Source organism: Sinocyclocheilus rhinocerous, unplaced genomic scaffold, assembly GCF_001515625.1.
Source record: "Sinocyclocheilus rhinocerous isolate Xijiao unplaced genomic scaffold, SAMN03320098_v1.1 scaffold155, whole genome shotgun sequence".
Lineage (NCBI taxonomy): Eukaryota > Metazoa > Chordata > Actinopteri > Cypriniformes > Cyprinidae > Sinocyclocheilus > Sinocyclocheilus rhinocerous.
Window position 1 is genome coordinate 661,272 of NW_015661891.1, and position 11,197 is coordinate 672,468.

An 11,197-nucleotide genomic window follows, 5' to 3' on the forward strand; every position below is an offset into this window, starting at 1 on the left:
TATATTTATTTATTTATTTATTATTATTTATTTATTTTTCGTCAACAACAGTAAAGGTAAAAAGATGCTTCATGATGATAAACTCATTGTTTTTAATTACCCCATCCCGGGCATGTTCAACAACCAACTAACAATGATTTAGAAAAAGAAGAACTGATTCAGATAATCTAATCGCAGTATGCTGGATGTTGATCACATGGTACCAAGGTTATTTACAATGTTTCATTTCAACAAGCACATAATTGTCAAGATTCAACAAGACGTCCTGTTTGTTGATAAGTTAAATGTAAATGCTTTGTTTTGTCTCCAAAACAATGGAAAAGTCTAAAAACTGGAATTGAAAATCTAACAAAAACTGAAACAAAAGGAATTAGAATTTTTTTTTCTTCTACGCCACAGTTCAAAAGTAAGCTAAGGCGGCAACATTTTATAATAAGGTTTCATTTGTTAACATGAGTTAACCACATTAGTCAACATGAACTAACAATTAACAACGCTTCTACAGCATTTATTAATGTTAATTTCTACATTTACTGATACATTTTTAACATCAAAAGTTGTATCTGATAACATTAATGTACTGTGAACACAGAACATGAACAAACAATACAAAAAAATATATATATTATATTTTCATATATTTTATTAATTACCATTACTAAAGGTTAATAAATGCTGTAAGAAAATATATGGTGCATTGTTAGTTCATGTTAACTAATGCAGTAACTAATGTTAACAAATAGACCTTATTGTAAAGTGTTACTGCTAAAACATAAGTGAACTTTAAACCATAGGCGGCGCTACAGAGCTTGAAATATAGAGCCCAAAATTACCATATTACAAATTGAGCCTCTCTGTTATGACAGTGTCAAATAACAAGAAAACGAATAGATCCAGTAGGCACCTTTATAACGTTATTAAGTTGCATGTCTGAGTGCTAATTTCTTCAAATGAAAATTACTCGTTAAACAAAATTGCAATAAAGCAAATTATTTGTGGTTTAATGGGAAGGACATGTTCAGACATGCACCGTTGCAGTTTAAGCCCTGAGTCATCTCCACATGAACTGATGACGTAAGGAAGAGTTCTGTAAGGTCAGAGCGCTAAGGGCGATTAGCACTGCACAACTGCACTGCAGCACTGACCACATGTGCATGCAATCCACAGCTGCAGTCCCTCTCAGACGTCAACTGATTTTTCTGGAAGCTAACTCCATTCTCATAAGATTAACTTAAAGGGTTTCATCTCGTGCATATAATATATAATTCATATTATGTCCCCATCCCCATATAATTCATCTTCCTCCACTGAAGCATTTTTTGAAAAGGAATATTAATTTCTATGTTAAAAACGAAATGCACATCCTTGAACATCCAACAGGATTTCTCAATGCGTAGGGGGGCAAAAGACAAATTTTAGGTGGGGGACAGTATGTATAATCTTAACAATACTATTTATAATTCACTCTTAGAGCATGAAAATATGCTCGAAAATAACAAAAGCAGAAAAAAGATGTTGTGAAATATATTATCTTTTAAAATAAGAAAAAGCTGAATTAATAAAAAATGCAATTACCAACACAGTGGTTATCACACTCTTAAAACACCAAAAATACTTTTATGACCAGCACATAATAAATTCCTCAAAACGTTGCAAACAGTGTGGTTTTTTTTTTTTACAATGTGTGAAAAAAAAGAGTTTACGCTGTTGTCAGTCAAATTGGCGTCAGTCGTGTAGCTGTCAGTAGCTTTACTGTTAGTAGCATTGCTGACATTTGCATTGTTATTGTCAGTGGCTATAAGTGGTGTTGCTGTCAACGGCATTACTATCAGTGATATTACTGTCAGTAGTGTTGCTGTTAGTGGCATTGCTGTCAGTCAAATTGGTGTCAGTGGTGTAGCTGTCAATAGCAATGCTGTCAGTGGTGTTGATGTCAATCATTGGTGTCAGTGATGTTGCTGTCAACAGCATTACTGTCAGCAGCATTGCTTTCAGTCATGTTACTATAAATGGTGTTACTGTCTTTACTGTCTTGGCTTTTCTGTATTACTGTCAGTAGTGTTGCTGTTAGTTGCATTACTGCCAATAGCGTTGTTGTCAGTGCTGTTGCTGTCAATGGTGCTACCATTAGCAGCATTATTGTGAGTAGCATTGCTGTCAATGGCGTTACTGGAAGTGGCATTGCTGTTACTGACATTGCCATTAGTGGGAATGATTTAAGCTGCATTGCTGTCAGTCTATTGCATTGGTGTCAGTGGTGTTACTGTCAGGTGCATTGCTTTCAGCAACACTGGTGTCAGTGATATAGCTGTCAGTGGCATTGTCATTAATTGTGTTGCTATCAATAGCATTACTGTCACACTGTCAGTGGCATTGCTGCCATTACTCTCATACAGACAGTGGTGTTGCTGTCAGTGGCAGTGACTGTCAGTAACATTGCTGTCAGTGTTATTGCATTCAGTAGCATTGCTGTAAATGTCGTTGTTGTCTGTGATTTACTGTCAATCAATGGCATTGCTGTCAGTCACATTCATGTCAGTGTTGTAGCTGTCAGTAGTGTCACTGTCATTGGCTTTACTGTAGGAGGTATTGCTGCTGTCAATGCCACTGATTTCAGTCACACTGGTGTTGGTGTAGCTGTCAGTAGCATTTTAATTCTACAATACTGTATGTATATATAAATACAGTGCACAGCATAAATGAGTACACCCCCTCTAAAACTGAACAAATTCAGCTATTACTCTTTACTTAGAAGACATGTTAGGGTTCTTTGGAGATGTAATGTTCCAACAAGCCTGCTTGATCAGTTACCAAAGAAGAATGCCAAAATTATTCAGCAAAATAACATTTTCTTATCAAAGTGATACAATTTTGTGTTGCAAAAATGAGTACACCCTCCTGAAAGTTACTAAATAAAACAAAAAAAAGATATTATACATTTTCTGAATTAAATCTAGGGTGTACTCATTTCTGTTTGTTTTTATTAAGTATATGTTTAATATGTTTAAATTTTGCCATCTTTCCATGAATTATATATTAACTATGTTAGTGATCATTAAGAAAATACATATTTTATATTTATTCAGAGGGGGTGTACTCATTTATGCTGTGCAGTGTATATGTATATATATATACTTTTTTTTTTTTTTTATTTTTTTTTAAAAAAGTGGTCCATAAAGTTAAACTAAATTAAAATGATGCAATGTTGCCTAGGCAACTAGATGAAATAAGTTTTTTATATTTTATTTCTGTTCATTTTTTTTCCCCAAGTAACAAAACTTTTTAAAAATTTTTGTTTCAGTTTTAGTTTACTTACAATTACTTAAAATAAGACAAAACAACGAAAAATCAAGATATTTACTTTTCATGTCAGACAAAACAACTTCAGAGTGAGTCAGTGTGCGGTCACTATGTACAAAATTTGGTCGCACTGCCTTTTAGAATTCCACTGCTGTGCGCCCTTTCCCAATCGCCATCTCTCTCTGTCTCTCTGTCCATTGGGTGCAGCAGGGAGTGCTGCAAATGTTTGAAAGTCACCTTTGCATAGTCACCTTTTCACACCCTTCCCCCAACATTCCTGTCTCTGAGCACGTACGGCTCTGACTAATGATGTGCGAGGCTTTTTCAGATGCTGCTGCTGACTGCACAGACACAGAAAAAAGGAAAAAGAAAAATGAAGCAATCTAAAAGCACTCAATAGAAAATGTGATATTCATGATTTGGGTTTCTGCCACGCAAAAAAGCCAGAGCCAGTCACCCTGTCATAACCACACAGATGTGCCTGGCATCCACACTGAGAATATCCTAGCACCAGCGCTAGGGTTGAGAATCGAGAACCGATTTTTATTCCATTTTGTGTACAAATACTGGAACCGAATGATTTTCATGATGTTTAGTTCTTGAGTGTCTGCATTTTTCTTCTGGTTTGGAAACAACACCATACTAAAACACTCTGACAGTCTTCTCTACAGTAATCTACATTTGTCACCGACACCACGGCAAAAATAATCATGTTTTAGCTTAGTTGTGACTTTGCAGTCTGAGCTGCGTAATGAGAAGGAAAGGATGTCACAAAACAATTAAAAATATACATTGCATCTTCCTTTTGCAATGTATCGCAAATTAATCGGTCAAAACAAATCACAAATGATCTCACTCACTAAGTCGGTTGCTATATTATATTATATTAAGAGCGGTTGCTATATTAACTATATGTTAATGAGTAACTCACTCAGTGAACCTCAAGTCTTTCTTCTGGTCATATCTGAATCAAAATAAACCAAGAACCATTGCTGTTGTGTTGTAAAGGTTTGTGAAAATTCCATAACTGATTGCTTGTTCATATGATGATAGTTACTAATACAGATACACAAGTTTTAGTGTAATGTAAAATATTTAAGTTCATATTTAATCATGTAATAAAGTATACAATATTTAATACATATTTAATCATGTATAAATTATTTAACAATGTAAAATAATTAAATGTTACAAAATTAATCGTTTTTTTATTATTATAAACATAAATCCAATATGGTACACGCTATCCAGAATGTGCTGCAACACAAAAGTAAGATATTTTCCATGAATGTGCAAGACTTTTAATTCATTATTCACTATAGGTAAATAACTAGAAGAATAACAGTACTATTTTCACAGCAAAGCAGTGTGTTTATGACTGTGATAATAAAAATAATATAATTTGCGATATCAAACAGCATAACAGACTGTTTTTTGTACAGCTAAAATAACTGGAAGTGGCTGACACTGGATGCCTCGCACATTCAAGTTACAAATGGACCAGCTCATTCTTATATTAAAAATAAGGTGGAAAATATAGTTAGGATTAATTATTTGGCATTGAAAAAGTACTAAATAAATCATAGAATTGTTAAGTGGAATATGAATGGCATAGCTACGTCTTTCCTTCATTTCTATCTAGCTTCACAAGTCTTGGCACTCACTGCTATCCTGTAGCTCCTCAGTTGCAGACAAATATGGCGAGAAACGGGGAGCCAATTAGAAGCCAAGGAGCAGATAGGGAGGTAGTGTATGCCAGGCAGAATATGCAAGTGTGTGTATTCATATTTGTAGTAGATGTCAATGTGTGTGCTCAAAAGTGTAAGTCAGATCACTTGGGCGAACACCTGCGTGTTCTAATTGAGGTGAGAGCTGGAAATGTTGTGGGTCGCACCTGAGGCACCACTTCAGAGCCAGAGGGATGCCCAAGAGCAACCTGTACCTCAAGAGCCCACTCCAAACACACACACACACACACACACACACACACACACACACACACACATAATCAAACAGTAATTAGAATTAGAAGCAGTGACTGAAATGAAGGGTAAAGTTACAAACTGTGAAGGAGGTTTGCAACTTTACAAAATGTACAGATCTACATATGTTTACCTCATGATTATATCCCCAAAATGGCATGTTATATTTTGTATTAAGATAATAAAGATTATTTTCAGGATCATTATGGTTATGGCCATGGCTACTGTAGTTAATCAATGGAACCTTATTGTAAAGTGGTACCAATACCGGTTGAAAAAACATTAAGCTATAGTGCTCATGTGGACAATGCAGGTTTGATCCCGACCCATACCATGCACTTGTCTGATTTGTCCTTTCTTCGCAATAATTTCCTCTACTTTCTTTGCTATCTGTACCAATAAAAAATGGGAGAAAAATTAAATGAGTCCCACAAAATCAAACCAATGATTACCACACCAATGATTAAATTAAGTCAAATTAGGACAAACTTTTTAATCTCCTGGCTGTCATCACTCATCAGGAACATTCTGAAAACCAGGCATCCTCCACCTTCCCTCATGCCCTTATATCTTTCCATCACATCAATCCCATTTCAGGTAGAAACCTTTCCTCCCTCCCTGCAGGGACATGTGTTCTCAGCAGTACAGCCAAATTAGAAAAACAACTTGCCCTCATTTGAGACAAACTCCAAAGCGGACTTGTGACCCTGTGTCCCTGGCAGAAAGTGAAGACAAGAACCTGTCTGGAGTTGATTCAAATGCAGCTTTCAGAGCTGATGCCACTCGTAAGGAGAAGAGAACAAACTTTGAGGGCATCTTTAAATATTCAGTGAGGGGAATCTGGAACTGACAGTGCTTTTTTTAACCTTTATAAACTTTTAGGTGGAGTGTAATTTCTGCATCACTAGTGACACTGAACAAAACTGCAAAAATAATGACTACAGGTATATATAAGCATAAATGAGAATATAAGTATAACAAATAATAACTGTACTTACAATAGAATATTAATTAAATGAAAGCACTCCTAAGTGTTCTTAAAGAGAGTATACATGCATGACTGTTTCTTACATTTAAGTACACCTTTAAAAGGTGCACTATGTAATGCCAATTTCACTTATAGTACATATAAATCACTTTGTACTAATAATATTTAGTTGTGCTATAAATAAGTACTTAATTATAATTTTAACTGTAGTGCCAATATTACATTTAAAGTTAATATTTTTTTTATGTACTCAATTGCAACATTACAAATGTGTAATATAAGTTTCAATAGAAATTACATTAGTGTAATTTAATTTACCAAAAATACTTTTCAGTACATTCGTCAGTACGCATTAACCATATTTCAAAACACAATAGAAGTAATTATGAAATCACATATGAAGATGTTTAAGTGCTACTTAAGTGGGTCGATAAAGCACTCTAAATTTCAGCTAACTGCATTTAATATTAATTTGTAAGTGTCCACAAAAAATAAATGAATAAATAAATTAAATTAAATTTAAACACCAGGCTCCTCCGTTACTCTCATGCTTACCCAAGTACTGTTCAACCACAACTGTCACCGATCATCACCGTAATTAAAGACATTATAAACAATCAGGCCAAAGGTTCACTCATTGTCTGTACTCACTTGTGCATGCCGTCATTGTTGGACTCTTTACTTACCTACTTAAGTCTTACCTGACTCTCCCCCATTGTTCTCCTTGTTGCTACCTCATCTCCGCAGTCACCTTGTCATCTTTTGAGTATTCATTGTGTTATCTCCAAGTTACCTGAAACCATATACTGTCAGTTACTCTACAAATGTATTATCACTGTGTATCACTGCAGCATCAGTAGTCGCCCTTCTTCTGTTATTACATTTTGTTTCAATAAAAGCCAAATCAATGAAATAAGCCCAAACCAACATTATGGATTCAGCAGGACCTGCACGCAGTGCACCATTATCAATACCACTAGCCATATAGTCATATAGTATTAACAACAGCACTCTGCAATCCTCCCTCTTTGGTCACCCTCCAGAAGCATATTTCGAGCCCATGCAAGTGGACTTGTTTTGCCTTTCCCCACATGAATGACAATGACATATGACGGAGAGGCTGTGTCTGTATTGAGGAGATGGTGGCCATGTCATCGCAGAGTGTCCAATGAGATCTCGCTGTCATCGTCATTCAACCACTTTCTAAGATTAATTTATGATTACAAACTTAAGTATTGATTTCCTAATTCTGTCTCACGTACAGTTACGGCTCTCCTTGATTCCTGAGTGGCCAGAAAATTCATCTCCAGGAAGCTCTGCTGCCAGCTCTCCCAATGATCCCTTGCAAAAACTTGATGTCCTAAGACACGAAACGATCGGTTTGTGCGAGAAACCGAACAGTATTTATATCATTTTTTACCTCTAATACAGCACTATATCCAACTTCCTTGAGCGCGCGCACGGCATCCCGGTATACGTCACTCATTGGTTACACAGTGCACAGTCATTGTAGGTAATTTTCATTTTGGGGTGAACTATCCCTTTAATCAATTGTTTAACCAGCTATTTTGATGATCCACAAATTGCAAATAGTTTAAAGAATGATTTTGTTAGTAATGATTGTGTGTCAAGAAGGCTATGTCAGGCCAAAACAGATCAACTTTTTTAATGGAAGTGAAAGGACGTGTGGCCAAGTATGGTGACCCATACTCGGAATTTGTGCTCTGTATTTAACCCATCCAAGTGCACACACACACCCACAGCAGTGGGTAGTGGGTATTACTGCAGGGAGAATTTGGGGGGTGCCTTGCTCAAGGGTCTCATCTCAGTCGTGGTATTGAAGGTGGAAGAGAGCGCTGGTTATTCACTCCCCCCACCGACAATTCCTGCCGGACCTGAGACTAGAACCCTCGACCTTCGGGTTAAAAGTCCGACTCTCTATCCATTAGGCCATGACCGCCCCACTTGGGGCACTTGGTGTCACCCCAATTGTGTTAATATTTTAGTTATTTCATTTAATATTACAATCAAGTTCCGTAATCCACTTCCCCTTGCTCCTGCTGCATTGGAACAATTCCACAGGGCAAGAGCGTTCTCGAAGCTGTACCTACGGAGTGCGTACAACCTTGTTTGAATATGGAAGGGGGACAAGCGGAAGACCACCTTGTCATAACAACAGCACACTATGAATCAGTGGCGAGCGGTGACTTTTTTAACTGGGTATGCTGAGTGATAATCGGTTTTTAGGACACTCAAAAGGGATCACAGATACACCTTGGCAGGTGTCGATTTAAAATTATGCACATTTCCTGCCTTATTTGTAAACGAAATTCATCTCCAATCCTTCTTCTATCGTTTCAAGTTTATCCATTGTTATTCGAATGCACGAAAAATATAGTTGGTTTTCCAAGTAAAAACCTCCAAATAACATTTACACATCGTTACGTTATGATACGTAATCAGAGGGTGGGGAGATGGGGAGATTCCCCCGGTCTATATGTCTTTGCATCAGCTAAATTATTTTTTTATTCCCAGTGAATAGGAGTTAAAACTCCCACCCGGGTGACACTACTCCAATAACAGACCATGCAAAATAGGCCTACCCCAAAAATATTTAAAATATTGCAAAGTAACGTTGCAACCTTGCAAACGATAATAAAATCAGAGAAGGACTTTAACTGTAAGTGACACGAGCATAAGCAAAACAAAGGGAACAATATGATGTTTGTTATTATTAAAAAATATATATTTACCGCTTAGGCAATAACGTTGACAATAACCTATATCTTCAACAAACGTTGTCTATGACCAAAAATGTAAGAAGATAATGTTTTCAGTGGACTTTTAAAATTTGCTTTGCTTGAGAAAACAAAAATATACAGTTACATGTTGGCATACACGATACACGAGTACATATACACGATACATATACACGAGTTGGTTTTGCATCAAACACAATGTGATTTTCGGCAATCGAGATCTGACAGCAACAGCACATGTTTTCGCTTGGGCCAGCGCTTACCTCGCGCATGAAATCTCCCGCATAATCCTGACGAGTCATAGCAACAGAGCGGAGAAAGCTGCGGAGAATCCGCTCGCACGGAAGTAACCGCAACTGGTAGATTTAAAGAAAATTACTGCTGTTTAGCAAATAAATCATTTTACGTTCTTATTCCTAACACTTTAAGCTTTAAGTTACATTTCAAATGACAAGGGATCAACTTATAATCATGTTTATATGAATTATCCCATGAACTTGTTCTCTCAAATGGCCTGGGTATGCGGAGCATTCACAGCTTATATGGACGGAACGCCACTGCTATGAATACCAGGTGATGCTGTATGGGCTGGACAGTGTCCTCCATATTCCAGAACTTCATGGACGAGGTGTTCCAGGAGTATCTCCATTGGTTTGTTATCATCTACATCAGCTATATCCTCCTAATCTACTCCTGGAACCTGGAACTGATCATCATCACCACTTCACTCTCATTTTGGAAAATCTGAGAGAGCAGCAGCTGGTTAAAAAAGCGAGTTCTACCTGCCATCCACACACTTCCTCAGATATATCAACAGCCAAGTGGGAATTCAAATGGAGCAGGGGAAGATGCAAGCTGTTCAATCCTGTCCACAACAGAACCCACCACAAAGACCTCCAATGTTTTCTAGGATTTGCACATTTTGATTGTTTCATTCACAATTACAGTACTATAGCCGCCCCTCTCACTTCATTACTAAAATCCAAGCCCAAGTCTCTGCCCTGAAACACCCAGTGCTGCCTTTCAACTCCTCAAGTCCTGCTTCACCACTGCACCTGTTCGCATTCACCCTGACCCTGAGCTGACTTTTGTAGTCAAAGATGATGCATCCAGTGGTTAAACCCTCACCATGCCCAGTGGGCCCTGTTCTTTTTGCAGTTCAACTTTCATGTCACCTACCTTCCAGGGTCCAAGAATACCAAGGCAGACACTCTCTCAGGAATCCATGTTCCTTCCATACCACGCTTTGAGCTTAAACCCATCCTTCCAAGTTCCCTGATTGTAGGCCCGATTCAATGGGCCCTGCACACCAGAATTGATGAAGCTACCACTTCACTCCGCTGTCAACTTATAGACTCCCTGGGCTTGGGCCATCGTGGCAAGCAGCAAACCCTCTCACTCATCCAAAACCGCTACTGGTGGCTCAGTATGTCCCAGGATGTCCAGTGATTCTTAAAAAGAGGTTCCAGCTGTGAACCCTGGTTGGAGCAGTGTGGGACTCAGCTCACAGCCATCTGAACTGACAATCCTCCTCCGCCGCTGCTCATGGATGATGGGCTGGTTTATGCTGTCCGTAAGACCCTGAATGCCCTGCACCATGTGGATGGGGTTGGCACCAAAGTTAGAGGCTCTAACCTTTAGGAGCAGTGTGTGGATGGGGGTGTACTGTCACGGTTAGACCAGGCTCCCCCTTCCTATCACAGCGTATTTACCCTCACGCTCACCAGAATACTCTATAAGGACAAGAACACTATAAACACTTAAGGAAAACACTCACTTATTGTCTGGACTCATTATGTATGCTGTCATTGTCGGACTTTCTACTTACCTGTTTGGACCTACCTGAATCTCCCTCTTTGTTCTCTTTTACTGATCCATCGTCTCCTCAGTGCTTGAGTACTCTTTGTGTTCCTACCTGCAACCATACTGTGTTACTCTCCACACATATCATCACTGTTTATTTTTGACTGCTCCATCAGTACTCACCATTCTTCTGTTGTTATCATCTTTTGTTTTTCAATAAAAGCACTGCTGCTGAGTTCACCTCCAGTCTTGTTTGACATCTGTGACAAGTATATTCTTTTAAAGTATACTATTTCTGTAATATGTACTCTTTTTAATATATATATATATATATATATATATATATATATATATACATGCTAAAG

The 11,197-nt window shown here is 37.7% G+C and overlaps 1 protein-coding gene across 1 annotated transcript in view; it reads right to left on the reverse strand.

Moving 5' to 3' along the window:
- The window catches only part of LOC107726838 (IQ motif and SEC7 domain-containing protein 3-like), a 99,872-nt gene that overhangs the window by 82,994 nt on the left and 5,681 nt on the right, over window positions 1-11,197 (reverse strand). The gene's annotated exons all lie outside the window — the stretch shown is intronic.